This window comes from Schistocerca serialis, chromosome 3, assembly GCF_023864345.2.
Source record: "Schistocerca serialis cubense isolate TAMUIC-IGC-003099 chromosome 3, iqSchSeri2.2, whole genome shotgun sequence".
Taxonomy (NCBI): Eukaryota; Metazoa; Arthropoda; class Insecta; order Orthoptera; family Acrididae; genus Schistocerca; species Schistocerca serialis.
This window is the reverse complement of record NC_064640.1, coordinates 545,923,276-545,937,935: the sequence shown is the minus strand read 5'-3', so window position 1 is coordinate 545,937,935 and position 14,660 is coordinate 545,923,276. Positions and strand designations below refer to the sequence as shown.

The window sequence follows — 14,660 nt, the reverse complement described above, 5'->3', positions numbered from 1 at the left end:
ATTTGAGTGATTAATCTTATACTTAAAACACTTATTTTTAAAGATTTTTTAATTACAAAGAAAGTTTTCCGTGATACATTTCATTCCATTGCTGTAATTTGTAACACCTGAGGGTATAATTACATTTATCCTCAGGGGGGTACACGCTCACTTTGTGTACCATGTGTTTGGCAAGCACAAGGAGCCCTAGCTAATATGGTATTTGCTTATACAACTTTACACATCGGTACCATATTTTTCTAACACTCAAATTACACAGCTATCTGATCATTTAACAGAGAAAGAAACTTTTTTTACTACATCTGTGACATATGTTTACGCAATACACAGTTGGGTAACTTCACACTTACGAAATTGTATTTTGTCTGTACTTTGAGAAACGCTCATATTTTTCGGAATCATTGTGATACTATGAGAGCTTTGAATGACGTATTTCGTATGGGGTCATGATTTTTAAAGTACGTTTCAGGCAGATGACACTATTGACATGAGTAGAGAATTTTTTAGGTTTTGAAATTATTGGAGGAAGCTAGGACGATTTTGAGAGTTGACTAAGATGTTATGATATTATTATGACGACGATGTGTATTATACTGTTGAGGTATGTTTATGATCAATAAGATGATGCTACCGTATATGAGGAATAAGAAGTATGTTGGAAACCAAGAATCGTACTTTAAGAGTTATTAAATGTGTGTAAATGTGTGACTGTATCACAATGCTGACGATTTTTTTTTTGGACGCTGTTATATTTACAAGATTTTGTTTCTACACATTTGTTACGCAAATTTTCGACCTGTGAAATGTTTATATGAGACTGTCACTGTAGCGGAAACTGCTGTCGTAAATATTTCCGTACGAAAGTTAAGTGACCACCTGCACATAATGCGTCATGGGCACCCAGGTGTGTCAGACGCCTGGAGGACAAGCCATTAGTGTGAGTGCCTCGTCAGAAGCACAGGTAGAAAAAAAAGAAAGGGAAGGCCATTGTCCGCGCTACTGACATCTCCTTGTTGAAAGCATACTGTGGAGCTCGTAATTTATGATATTTACTGAAATGCCTAATGAAACGATGAGAAACATTTCACAGCTATTGTCTTGCTAGTTAAGAAAAATGCCATATGGCTTGCTTTATGTATTTATTTACATATTTTGTTTAATATCAAGTTTCTAGCTGCACTGCAGCATTGTTAAAATAAAATTTAATATACGTACTAGTATAAATATTTTATGCCTACAGATTCAGTAAATAATTTTATGATCTATCTAAAACAAATGAGGGAGCACAAAAAGACATTTCCCTTCACAGGAATTGCATAAATAATTTTTTTACGATTTGGTAACTTATCTACTAGCATAAGTTTTTGTGATGCATCACTCTAATGTTAAGATGTGACATAGGTATTAGACATGGCCATTTTAGTATAATATTTTTTCTGCTTGCGCTATGTCATGTTTAGGTATAAGTTGCTGCTGTTTGCCAGGCATAGTGTTATTGAATTTGACTTTTGCTCATTTATGCTGCTAGCTTTGCCAATTTGCATTTTTTGCATTGCTGTTTGTGTTGATTTGTTATGTGATGCTGCATTGCCTCGTCCCTTAGTTTCGTATCTGAGCTCAGTAGATTTAACTTAGCTTAAGAGGGGTAGACTATATAAGAAACTAACTATGATGAATTGGAAGAAATGCATTTAGACGCTATAAGAAAATGATTTGGCCAAAAGCTCCTATTACTTATGGAAATCAGAAATGAAAGGGTGCAGCCCCGATCTTTAATAATAATTTAGATCTAATTATTATTGATGGAATAAATTCTGTTTCTCATCCTATTGGATACTTTATTTGAATCAGCAAAATTGAAAATAATAGTATTGTCGATGCTATTGCTTGGACAATAAAATATTTAATTGATGATTCATTTATTATTTTATTTTTATTTCTTGTTAGGAGCGGAATAAATGAAAGTATGTTGATCTCAGGTCCTATTCAAACCCCAAATCAGGAGTTTGATGAAATGGACAGGATCGTTCCTATCATTAATGTTGATAGAAAGAGAAGTTTTGTAGAGTTGTTGGTCATTAAAAAGGAGAGGATTGATACCTCTATAAATGGGGTATGAACCCACTAGCTTGTTTAGCTTACCTTTTTACATTAAGGTGTATGATGCATGTTAGTTTTTGATGCTAAAGGAGGTAGTTTAATTATGTCTTATGTAATTTTTTATAAAGGTAATTTTATTTACTTGATTTACCCTATCAAGGTAGCCCTTTAGTCAGGCACTTCATTTATATTTAGTATATAAATGAAATTTTTTTTTTAAATTTGTTTATGTATTATTTTGGTTATTTCTGATTAATTTATCTCGGTTAGGGTAATTTTAATATAAATTATATATAATAAATAAATTATATTAATATATGACATTTAATTAAATTTAAATACCTATAATGTTATTTTGTAATTATTAAATGATTATTTTAATACAGTTATTTACCTAGGATTATAGCAACTTATGTTTTTAGCTTTAAATAGGTTATTATATTATAAATTATATAATAATATGTAAATTAATATTAAATATTATTATAATTGGATATAATAAAGATAATCAATATTATTAAATATAAAAAATTTATATTAATATAAATAATTATATTAATTAAAGTAATATAGTTTAATATATTTTCTATAATTAGATTATTTAACTAATTAATATTTAAGTTAAATTAATATAAAGTTAAATTTATATTAATACCATATTACATTAATTACATAATTATATAAAATATATTTATTATATTATTTAATCTCTCTTTATAATTAGCGGAAAGAAAGAGTAAATAAGAAAGAATATAATACATTTATTGGTATACACATTCCATATTAATCATTATTTATATATAATAGAGAATTTGTTTTGGTCATTCGAGGGTGCATTTCTTTTTTTTATCATTTTTTGTGTTTTTGTCTTTTTTTTCTTTAAATATGTGAATCTTTTATTTTTTCTTATTTTTATAAATGTTTAAATTTTTAATTTTGTTTCCAAAAGTTTTATTCTTGCTTATTTATTCACTTTTTCTTTGTATTATATGTAAGTTTTGTTAAACTAAATGTTCTATTTTGCAGTAATTTGATTTAATTATCAAGTGATTTTGGATTTAGCAATTGATTTAGTATCGGCATAATTCGTGCCAGCAGCCGCAGTTATACAATTGATACAAGTGAATATTATTGGTTAAAACAGTTGTTTATATTTTTAGGGTTAAAATATAAATTTGTAAGGTGAAATGTTAAAATTTATTTATAGCTCTTTTTAAGAATCTGTGAAATTTGAATAATAAACTAGGTTTAGATACCCTATTATTTTAAATGTTAACTATATTTACCAGGGTACTATTAGTAAAGGTCTTTAAACGCAAAGAATTTGGCGGTATCTCAATCCATTCAGAGGAACCTACCCCGTGATTGATAATACACTATTTACTCTACTTAATTTATTTGTTTGTATATCTCCGTTATCAGAGAATCTTTTTAGAGTTATAATTCTCAAGATTTATAATTATAAAATATTTCAGGTCAAGGTGCAGCTTATAGTTAAGAGGAGGTGGGTTACAAAAGATTTTTGTTTATAACGGATTTGATGGTGAAATACTATTAATGAAGGTGGATTTGATAGTAATTTAATTTATTAATTTAACTGATATTGGCTCTGAGGTGTGTACACATCGCCCGTCGCTCTCATTATTGATTATTCTATTTTATTATTTTAATTTAGCTTCAATTTAGATGAGATAAGTCGTAACATAGTAGTTGTACTGGAAAGTGTATCTAGGAAGAGTTTCAAGATATAACTTATTAGTAAAGTGTTTCATTTACACTGACAATTTTTCTGTGCAAATCAGGATATCTTGATTATTTATTTTATTATATTTATTTTTGGTTTATTTAATTATTTAATAAAAATAATTTTGTCGAATTTTGTCTTAGTATATTTTGTAGATTTGATTTTTTAGATTATAGTTTATTGGTAATGTAATTGTTTTATGAAATATTAATTTAAAATTTTTAAAGTAGATTTTATTTATTGTACCTTTTTTATCAGGGTTTATCTAAATTTTAGTATTTACTTTACTTTTCTCGATTTGGGTTGATTTATAAATAATTTATAGTTAATGTATCATGAGATGTTAATCGTTTCCCAAGAAATCTAGTTTCTTGAGAAAAAATTTGAATTTTAGAAGTTAATTGTTTTTATTTAAGTTTTTAGGTCTAAATATTAACTTATTTATTCTTTAAGGGATAAGCTTTGAAGTTAATATCCTATAATTTGTTTTATAAAATATAATAGTAAGCTTTAAACCAGCTATCTCTAAGATTACGTTTTAGTTCATTATTTTTATTTTTGATTTTATAATTATTTCAGGTTTTTATTAAGATTATAAATTAATTTTAAAATTTTTGTTATAAGGATAGAATTAGTATATTTATTTGTATATAATTTTTACCTTGTGAATTTATTATAAGGAACTAGGCAAAACTGATATCGACCTGTTTATCAAAAACATGTCCTCTTGAAAACACTTTAAGGTCTGGCCTGCTCACTGAGCAGATTTTTAAAGAGCTGCGGTATTTTGACCGTGCAAAGGTAGCATAATCATTAGTCTCTTAATTAGTGGCTGGAATGAATGGCTTGGCGATAAATCAACTGTCTCTTAATAATTTTTTTAATTTAACTTTTGAGTCAAAAGGCTTAAATTTTTCTTTAGGACGAGAAGACCCTATCGAGCTTAACATTTTATTTTTATATAGTTTTTTGTTTGTCTTTCTATATTTAATGATGATGTTTTGTTGGGGTGACATGAAGAATAAATACACTCTTCATTATTATATTATTTATTTATGTTTGTTGTTTTGATCCATAATTTATGATCATAAGATTAAGTTACCTTAGGGATAACAGCGTAATTGTTTTTGAGAGCTCATATCGACAAAGCAGATTGCGACCTCGATGTTGGATTAAGAAAAATTTTGGGTGCAGTAGCGCAGTAATTAGGTCTGTTCGACCTTTAAAATCTTACATGATCTGAGTTCAGACCAGCGTGAGCCAGGTCGGTTTCTATCCTAAGATTATTAATTCATATTAGTACGAAAGGACCATATGGTTGAAATATTTTTTATTTTATTGATTAATACTAATTAAATTACTATTTTGAGAGATTAATGTGTTCAATTTAGAATTCATTTATGTAGATTTTTTCTACAAATAGTATTGATACTTTATGATTTATTAATGTTTATTTTGAATTTTCTTTTATTAGTTATTTGTGTTTTAATTAGTGTTGCTTTTTTAACTTTATTAGAGCGTAAGGTTTTAGGTTACATTCAAATTCGAAAGGGTCCAAATAAGGTAGATTTTGTTGGAATTCCTCAACCCTTTAGTGATGCTATCAAGTTAATTTGTAAGGAGCAGCCAATTCCTATTATATCTAATTATTTACTTTATTACTTTTCTCCTGTTTTCAATTTAATAATTTCCTTGGCTGTTTGAGTGATTTTCCCTTACTTAACTTATATGTGTTCTTTTTCTTATGGATTTTTGTTTTTTTATACTGTACTAAATTAGGTGTTTATACTGTTATAATTGCTGGTTGGTCTTCTAATTCAAATTATTGTTAACTAGGTTCTCTTCGTTCTGTTGCTCACGCAATTTCATACGAAGTTAGTTTGGCTTTAATTTTATTATCTTTAATTATTTTAATTGGTAGTTCTAACATGTTTGATTTTATAAATTATCAGCTTTATTGTTGATTTATTATTATTTCTTTTCCGTTAGCTTTAGCTTGTTTTGCTTCTTGTTTACCTGAGACTAAACGTACTCCTTTTGACTTTGCCAAAGGTGAATCTGTGTTAGTTTCAGGTTTTAATATTGAATTTGGTGCAGGTGGTTTTACTGTAATTTTTTTAGCTGAGTATACTAGAATTGTTTTTATAAGAATATTATTAGCTTTAATTTTTTTAGGTGGTGACTTTTATTCTGTTATATTTTTTATTAAGCTTGCTGTTATGTCCTTTCGTTTTATTTGAGTTCGTGGGACATTACCACGTTTTCGTTATGATAAGTTAATGTACTTAGCTTGAAAAAGTTTTTTGCTATTATCTTTAAATTTTTTTATTTTCTTTGTTGGTTTAAAGATTTTATTTATTTCATTTTTAGTGTAATTTTTTAAGAAAAATTAAAAGAAGAGTTAAACTTCTAGTTTTATGTTTTCAAAACATATGCTTTTCCTAAGCTAATTAACTTATTATTCCTTAATTAGTTTATCTCATGCGTTTGCAACATGTACATTAATTAAGAAGTATGTAAAGTTGATAATTGTTAAGATTTGTCCTGTTATAATGTAAGGTTCTTCAACAGGTCGTTTTCCAATTCATGTTAATAAGCATACAACAACTACTATAATTCAGTATAAAATCTGATTGATAGGATAGAATTGAATACCTCGGTATGGTGTTTTATTATAAAATTATTAAGATTCTAATTGATAAGAATAATGCAATAACACCTCCTGGTTTATTAGGAATTGATCGTAGAATTGCGTATGCAAATAAGAAATATCATTCTGGTTGAATATGGACGGGGGTTACTAACGTGTTGGCAGGTACAAAATTATCTGGATCTCCCAGGAGGTAAGGATTAATCAAGCACAGTATAATTAATAATGATGTTATTAATACAAATGTAATAGAGTCCTTGAAAGTAAAGTATGGGTGAAATGGGATTTTTTCAATATCTCCATTTAGGCCTAAGGGGTTATTAGACCCTGTTTGGTGGAGGAAGAATAAATGAATTGCTGCCATTGCAGCAGTAATAAACGGTAGTACAAAATGGAATGTAAAGAATCGATTTAATGTCGCATTATCAACAGCAAACCCTCCTCACACTCATTGAACTAAATCTGTTCCTAAATACGGAATTGCTGACAATAAATTAGTAATTACTGTCGCACCTCAGAATGATATTTGACCTCAAGGTAAAACGTATCCTATAAATGCAGTTGCTATAACTAAGAATAGGATTACTGTACCAATTATTCAGGTGTGTATGTATATGTAAGATCCATAGTAAATTCCTCGTCTGACATGTAAATAAATAGAAATAAAAAATATAGAAGCTCCATTTGCATGTAAGGTTCGAATAATTCAGCCATTATTTACGTCTTGGCAGATGTGAACTACACTACTAAATGCTATTTCAATATTTGATGTATAATGTATAGCTAAAAATATAATTGAATATATTTTCTATAATTAGATTATTTAACTAATTAATATTTAAGTTAACTTAATATAAATTTAAATTTATATTAATACCATATTACATTAATTTACATAATTATATAAAATATATTTATTACATTATTTAATCTTGACCACCAAATAATTCACCTCAACCATAATCAAATGATTTAGTTGAATAATAACCCAATTTTAAAGGAAAATATCTAATAAACTTAGTCGAAATAAAAGGTATAAACCACATGGAATCAGCAAATCTGAGAAAAGAAAGTATACTTAAAGAAAATAAATTTTGAGAAAAATCAAAATTAGAAATAAGATAACTCAAATAGGCACCCAAAACAACTACAGTAATAGTTAAAAACATTAAATAATAAGGCAAGGCAATCACATGAGGAACAGGAAAAATTAACCAAGACAAAAGACTACCACCAAAAACAGCAACAAACAATAAACCAATTACACCAAAAGAAATATAATAACCCTTATCACCAAAAGAAAATCTAGAATAAAAATTAATATCGCCAGATAATGAATAATAAAAAAGACGAAGCAAATAAGAAGCAGTTTAACCAGTAACGAATATCCTGAGAATACTTTAAATGATGAATTATTGAACCTGCACACATAAACAATAAAGCCTTAAATAAAGCATGAGCTAATAAATGAAAAAATGCAAGTTTTGTATAACCCATAGCCAAAATTATTATTATTAAACCAAGTTGTCTTAAAGTAGAAAGAGCAATAATTTTCTTCAAATCAAATTCAGAATTTGCCACCAAACCAGCCATAAACATAGTTATACAACCAATTAAAAGTAAGAATCAACCACAACTACAAGTATCTAATATTAATAAATTTATTAATAATTAATAAATAAACCCCAGCAGTAACAAGAGTAGAAGAATGAACCAAAGCAGAAACAGGAGTAGGGGCAGCCATAGCAGCAGGAAGTCAAGAAGAAAAGGGAATTTGAGCTCTTTTAGTTATAGTAATAAGCTTTATTTCAAAAGAATTAGAAATAAAATCATAATAATAAATATAAATTCAACCACCAAAATTCAATATTCAAGCAATAGAAATTAAAATAGCAACATCGCCAATACGATTAGAAAGTGCAGTTAACATACCCGCACTATAAGATTTGACATTTTGATAATAAATAACTAAACAATAAGAAACTAAACCTAAACCATCCCATCTCAATAAAATTCTAATCAAATTAGGACTGATAATTAAAAAACCTATAGAAAGAATAAATATTAAAACAATAATAATAAAACGATTTATATTTTTTTCTCACGACATATAATCCTCTCTATAGTAAATAACCAAAGAAGAAATATACATAACAAAAGACAAAAATAAGAGACATTCAATCCAAAATTAAAGTCATAACAACCATAGAACCATTTAAATTAAAAAGATCTCATTCAACAAAAACTCTATAATCAATTATTCAAAAATAAATACCCAAAATAAAATTTATAGTTCTAGAAAAAAATAAAGAAAAAAACTCAAAGAACAAATAGAAAACAAATTCATGGCCTAAGATGAAAAATTCATATCATTGATTCCACAAAACAACATTTTTAATTAAAATACTTAAGCAACCTAAACAAAAAAGATACTCCCCCTTTAAACAAAGAATATTTAAAGGCAATCAATGTAAAAGTAAAAGATGATATTTACGAAAATAACCAAGAGAACAAGTATAAACACCAGAATAATAATTACCATGCTGAGAATAAGAATACATATATAAAGTATAAACAGCTCTAAAAAAAGACAAAAAAATTAAAGCAAAAAATCTAAAAGTAAATCAAGTTATAATTCTATTTAATAATCTAAGTTCACCTACCAAATTTAAAAAAGGAGGAGCAGCTATATTAGAAGCTCTCAAAAGGAATCATCATAAAGCCATTCTTAGTATCAAATTAATTATACCCTTGTAAATTAATAATCTTCGTCTACCTAAACGCTCATAAATAATATTAGATAAACAAAATAAACCAGAAGAACACAAACCATGACCAACCATTAAAGAAAGAGAACCCATACAACCTCATCAAATCATAGTTATCAATCCTCCAATAACCATTATTATATGAGCAACAGAAGAATATGCAATTAAAGACTTTAAATCAACCTGACGAAAACAAATAAATCTAACAATAACCCCACCAGATAAACCTAAAGACAATCAAAAATGTTTAAACTTTAAACCCAAATAAGAAATAACCTTCATAACACGAAAAATACCGTAACCACCTAACTTTAATAAAACACCAGCAAGAATCATTCTACCTGAAATAGGGGCCTCAACATGGGCCTTAGGAAGCCACAAATGAACGAAAAATATCGGCATCTTAACTAAAAAAGCAAGAATTATAAACACATAAAATATAAAATAATAAGAACCAAAATCAACCAATAAAGGAAAATATAAAGTATTAGAAAAATCATAAACCTTAAATAACACTAATAATAAAGGCAATCTAGCAACCAGAGTATAAAAAATTAAATAAACACCAGCCTGCAACCGTTCAGGTTGATAGCCTCAACCCAAAATCAAAAGTAAAGCAGGAACCAATCTAGCCGCAAAAAAAATATAAAAAGAAAAGACTCAATCTAGCAAACGAACAACAAAGCATAATCATTAAAATTAAGACTATAAAGACAAAAAAATTTGAATGATAAGAACTTAAATAAACTGAACCTCTTGCAGTAATTATTAAGGAACAAATTCGAAAACTAAGCAGAATCAAACTAAAAGAAAAATAGTCAATACCAAAATAATATCTAATCATATTCAAATCTGCATATGAATAAACACAAATCATAAAAACAAAACTAGACAGAAACATTAAAGAATGAACCAACCATCAACAATTATTGACCAAACAAAGAGGGATCAAAAAAATAGTTATAAATAAATATTTTAACATGAAGATCAACCAAAAGAATTAAAAAATCATTCCCATGAGAACGAATTATTGAAACTAAAATAGAAAGACCTAAAGCACCTTCACAAACAGAAAAAACCAAAAAAATAACAGGAAAAAAATAATCATAATGAAACTCAATAAGAAAAACAATAACCAATATAAATAAAGAAAGAACAATATATTCTAATCTCCAAAGAACCATTAATAAATGCTTATGTTTAGAAGAAAAAACGTAAACACCAGCAAAATAAATCAATAAAGAAGTAAAGACAGAGAATATAAACATTAGTTTTAATAGTTTAAAAAAACGCCAGTCTTGTAAACCGGAAATAAGTCCAGCCCCCACTTTTAAAACTTCAGAGGTGGAAAAGCTTTCCATCATCGGTCCCCAAAACCGATATTTTTAATAAACTAACCCCTGAAATGATCAAAATAATAATTATATCACTATCAAACGTAATAAATATTAATTTTATTATATTAAGACACCCAATATCAATAATGCTTTTCATTATCCTACAAACTTTTCTAGTTGGACTAATAACCGGAACAATAATGGAAAGATATTGATTATCATATATTTTATTTTTAACATTTCTTGGTGGTATATTAGTTCTATATATTTATATTACGAGAATTGCATCAAACGAAAAATTTCAACCTTAACCAATTACGATAGTTATTACCTTAACAATATGAATATTTATCATATCAACGGTAAGTATTTTAGATATAACAATATTTATAGACTTTTTCAAAAATACTGAAACCATAAATATTGATAATTCAATCAATTACCAAGAAATAACAATATCTTTAGAAAAACTATATAATAGACCAACATTCATTATCACAATCATAATAATTATTTATTTATTTTTAGCACTATTAGCAGTTGTTAAAATCACCAACATTAACCAGGGGCCTATTCGTAAAATAAGATAATTTACTAATGAATAAACCCTTACGATTGAGACATCCTTTAATTAAAATCATTAATTACTCTTTAGTTGATTTACCTGCACCAACTAATATTTCATTTTGATGGAATTTTGGGTCCCTACTAGGGTTATGTTTGGTAATTCAAATTGTAACTGGACTATTTTTAGCTATACATTATACATCAAATATTGAAATAGCATTTAGTAGTGTAGTTCACATCTGCCGAGACGTATATAATGGCTGAATTATTCGAACTTTACATGCAAATGAAGCTTCTATACTTTTATTTGTATTTATTTACATGTCGGACGAGGAATTTACTATGGATCTTACATATACATACACACCTGAATAATTGGTACAGTAATCCTATTCTTAGTTATAGCAACTGCATTTATAGGATACGTTTTACCTTGAGGTCAAATATCATTCTGAGGTGCGACAGTAATTACTAATTTATTGTCAGCAATTCCACATTTAGGAACAGATTTTGTTCAATGAGTATGAGGAGGGTTTGCTGTTGATAATGCAACATTAAATCGATTCTTTACATTCCATTTTTTACTACCGTTTATTATTGCTGCAATGGCAGCTATTCATGTATTCTTCCTCCACCAAACAGGGTCTAATAACCCCTTAGGCCTAAATGGAGATATTGAAAAAATCCCATTTCACCCATACTTTACTTTCAAGGACTATATTACATTTGTATTAATAACATCATTATTAATTATACTGTGCTTGATTAATCCTTACCTCCTGGGAGATCCAGATAATTTTGTACCTGCCAAACCGTTAGTAACCCCCGTCGATATTCAACCAGAATGATATTTCTTATTTCCATACGCAATTCTACGATCAATCCCTAATAAACTAGGAGGTGTTATTGCTTTATTCTTATCAATTAGAATCTTAATAATATCACCATTTTATAATAAAACACCATTCCAAGGTATTCAATTCTATCCTATCAATCAGATTTTATTCTGAATTATAGTAGTTGTTGTATGCTTATTAACATGAATTGGAAAACGACCTGTTGAAGAACCTTACATTATAACAGGACAAATCTTAACAATTATCTACTTTACATACTTCTTAATTAATGTACATGTTGCAAACGCATGAGATAAACTAATTAAGGAATAATAAGTTAATTAGCTTAGGAAAAGCATATGTTTTGAAAACATAAAACTAGAAGTTTAACTCTTCCATTAATTTTTCTTAAAAATTTTACCAAATAAATGAAATAAATAAAATCGTTAAACCAACAAAGAAAATAAAAAAATTTAAAGATAATGGCAAAAAACTTTTTCAAGCTAAGTACATTAACTTATCATAACGAAGACGTGGTAATGCCCCACGAACTCAAATAAAACCAAAGGACATAACAGCAAGCTTTATTAAAAATATCAAAGAATAAAAGTCACCAAATTAAAATTTAAAGGTAATAATATTCTTACAAAAAAAATTCTAGTATACTCAGCTAAAAAAATTAAAGTAAAACCACCTGCACCATATTCAATATTAAAACCTGAAACTAACTCAGATTCACCTTTGGCAAAGTCAAAAGGAGTACGGTTAGTCTCAGCTAAACAAGAAGCAAAACAAGCTAAAGCTAAAGGAAAAGAAATAATAATAAATCAACAATAAAGCTGATAATTTATAAAATCAAACATGTTAAAACTACCAATTAAGATAATTAAAGATAATAAAATTAAAGCTGAACTAACTTCGTATGAAATTGTTTGAGCAACAGAACGAAGAGAACCTAGTAAAGAATAATTTGAATTAGAAGACCAACTAGCAATTATAACAGTATAAACACCTAATCTAGTACAACATAAAAAAAAACAAAAATCCATAAGAATTAGAACACATATAAGTTAAGTAAGGGAAAATCACTCAAACAGCCAAGGAAATTATTAAATTAAAAACAGGAGAAAAGTAATAAAGTAAATAATTAGATATTATAGGAATTGGCTGCTCCTTACAAATCAACTTGAGAGTATCACTAAAGTTTTGAGGAATTCCAACAAAACCTACCTTATTTGGACCCTTTCGAATTTGAATGTAACACAAAACCTTACGCTCGAATAAAGTTAAAAAAGCAACACTAATTAAATCACAAATAACTAATAAAAGAAATCTCAAAATAAACATAAATAAATCATAAAGTATCAATACTATTTGTAGAAAAATCTACATAAATTAATTCTAAATTCAACACATTAATCTGTCAAAATAGTAATTTAATTAGTATTAATCAATAAAATAAAAAATATTTCAAACATATGGTCCTTTCGTACTAATATGAATTAATAATCTTAGGATAGAAACCGACCTGGCTCACGCCAGTCTGAACTCAGATCATGTAAGAATTTAAAGATCGAACAGACCTAATTACTGGGCTACTGCACCCAAAATTTTTCTTAATCCAACATCGAGGTCGCAATCTGCTTTGTCGATATGAGCTCTCAAAAACAACTACGCTGTTATCCCTAAGGTAACTTAATCTTATGATCATAAAATGTGGATCAAAACAACAAACATAAATAAATGATATAATAATGAAGAGTTTATTTATTCTTCATGTCACCCCAACAAAACATCATCATTAAATATAGAATGACAAACAAAAAGCTATATAAAAATAAAATGTTAAGCTCTATAGGGTCTTCTCGTCCTAAAGAAAAATTTTAGCCTTTTGACTCAAAAGTTAATTTCAAAAATTTATTAAGAGACAGATGATTTCTCGTCAAGCCATTCATTGCAGCCACTAATTATGAGACTAATGATTATGCTACCATTGCATGGTCAAAATACCACGGCTCTTTAAAAATCTGCTCAGTGAGCAGGCCAGACCTCAAAGTATTTTCAAAAGGCCATGTTTTTGATAAACAGGCCGAAATCAATTTTGCCTAGTTCCTTATAATAAATTCACAAGGTAAAAATTATATACAAATAAATATACTAATTCTATCATTATTACAAAAATTTAAAAAATTAAATTTATAATCTTAATAAAAAACCTAAAATAATTATAAAATCAAATATAAAAATAATGAACTAAAACGAAATCTTAGAGATAGCTGGTTTAAAGCTTACTATTATATTTTATAAAACAAATTATAGGTTATTAACTTCAAAGCTAATCCCTTAAAGAATAAATAAGTTAATATTTATACCTAAAAAATTAAATAAAAACAATTAACTTCCAAAATTTAAATTTTTTCTTAAGGAACTAGATATCTTGGGAAACGATTAACATTTCGTTTCTATAAATAATTTAATAATAATTATGATACATTAACTATAAATTATTTATAAATCAACCCAAATCGAGACAAGTAAAGTAAATACAAAAATTTTGATAAACCCTGATACAAAAGGGACAATAAATAAAATCTACTTTTAAAAATTTAAAATAATATTTCATAAAACAATTACATTACCAATAAACTATAATCTAAA

General features: G+C 27.2%; 3 long non-coding RNA genes across 6 annotated transcripts in view; 2 read left to right on the top strand and 1 right to left on the bottom strand.

The window, feature by feature from the left end:
- Positions 1-14,660, top strand: part of LOC126470434 (uncharacterized) — a 255,042-nt gene that overhangs the window by 126,495 nt on the left and 113,887 nt on the right. The window lies entirely within an intron of this gene.
- The window catches only part of LOC126470428 (uncharacterized), a 112,294-nt gene that overhangs the window by 77,932 nt on the left and 19,702 nt on the right, over positions 1-14,660 (top strand). The window contains exon 1 of one of the 3 annotated variants that reach the window (XR_007586185.1): positions 4,616-4,645. The exons of the other annotated variants lie outside the window; for them this stretch is intronic. This is a non-coding gene — a long non-coding RNA (uncharacterized LOC126470428). Of the gene's footprint in view, positions 1-4,615; positions 4,646-14,660 lie in introns of those variants that run through there. 3 annotated transcript variants of the gene reach the window in all.
- The window catches only part of LOC126470429 (uncharacterized), a 188,173-nt gene that overhangs the window by 153,915 nt on the left and 19,598 nt on the right, over positions 1-14,660 (bottom strand). The window contains exon 2 of one of the 2 annotated variants that reach the window (XR_007586189.1): positions 4,874-5,004. This is a non-coding gene — a long non-coding RNA (uncharacterized LOC126470429). Of the gene's footprint in view, positions 1-4,624; positions 5,005-14,660 lie in introns of those variants that run through there. The other variant, XR_007586188.1, reaches the window with a different exon arrangement.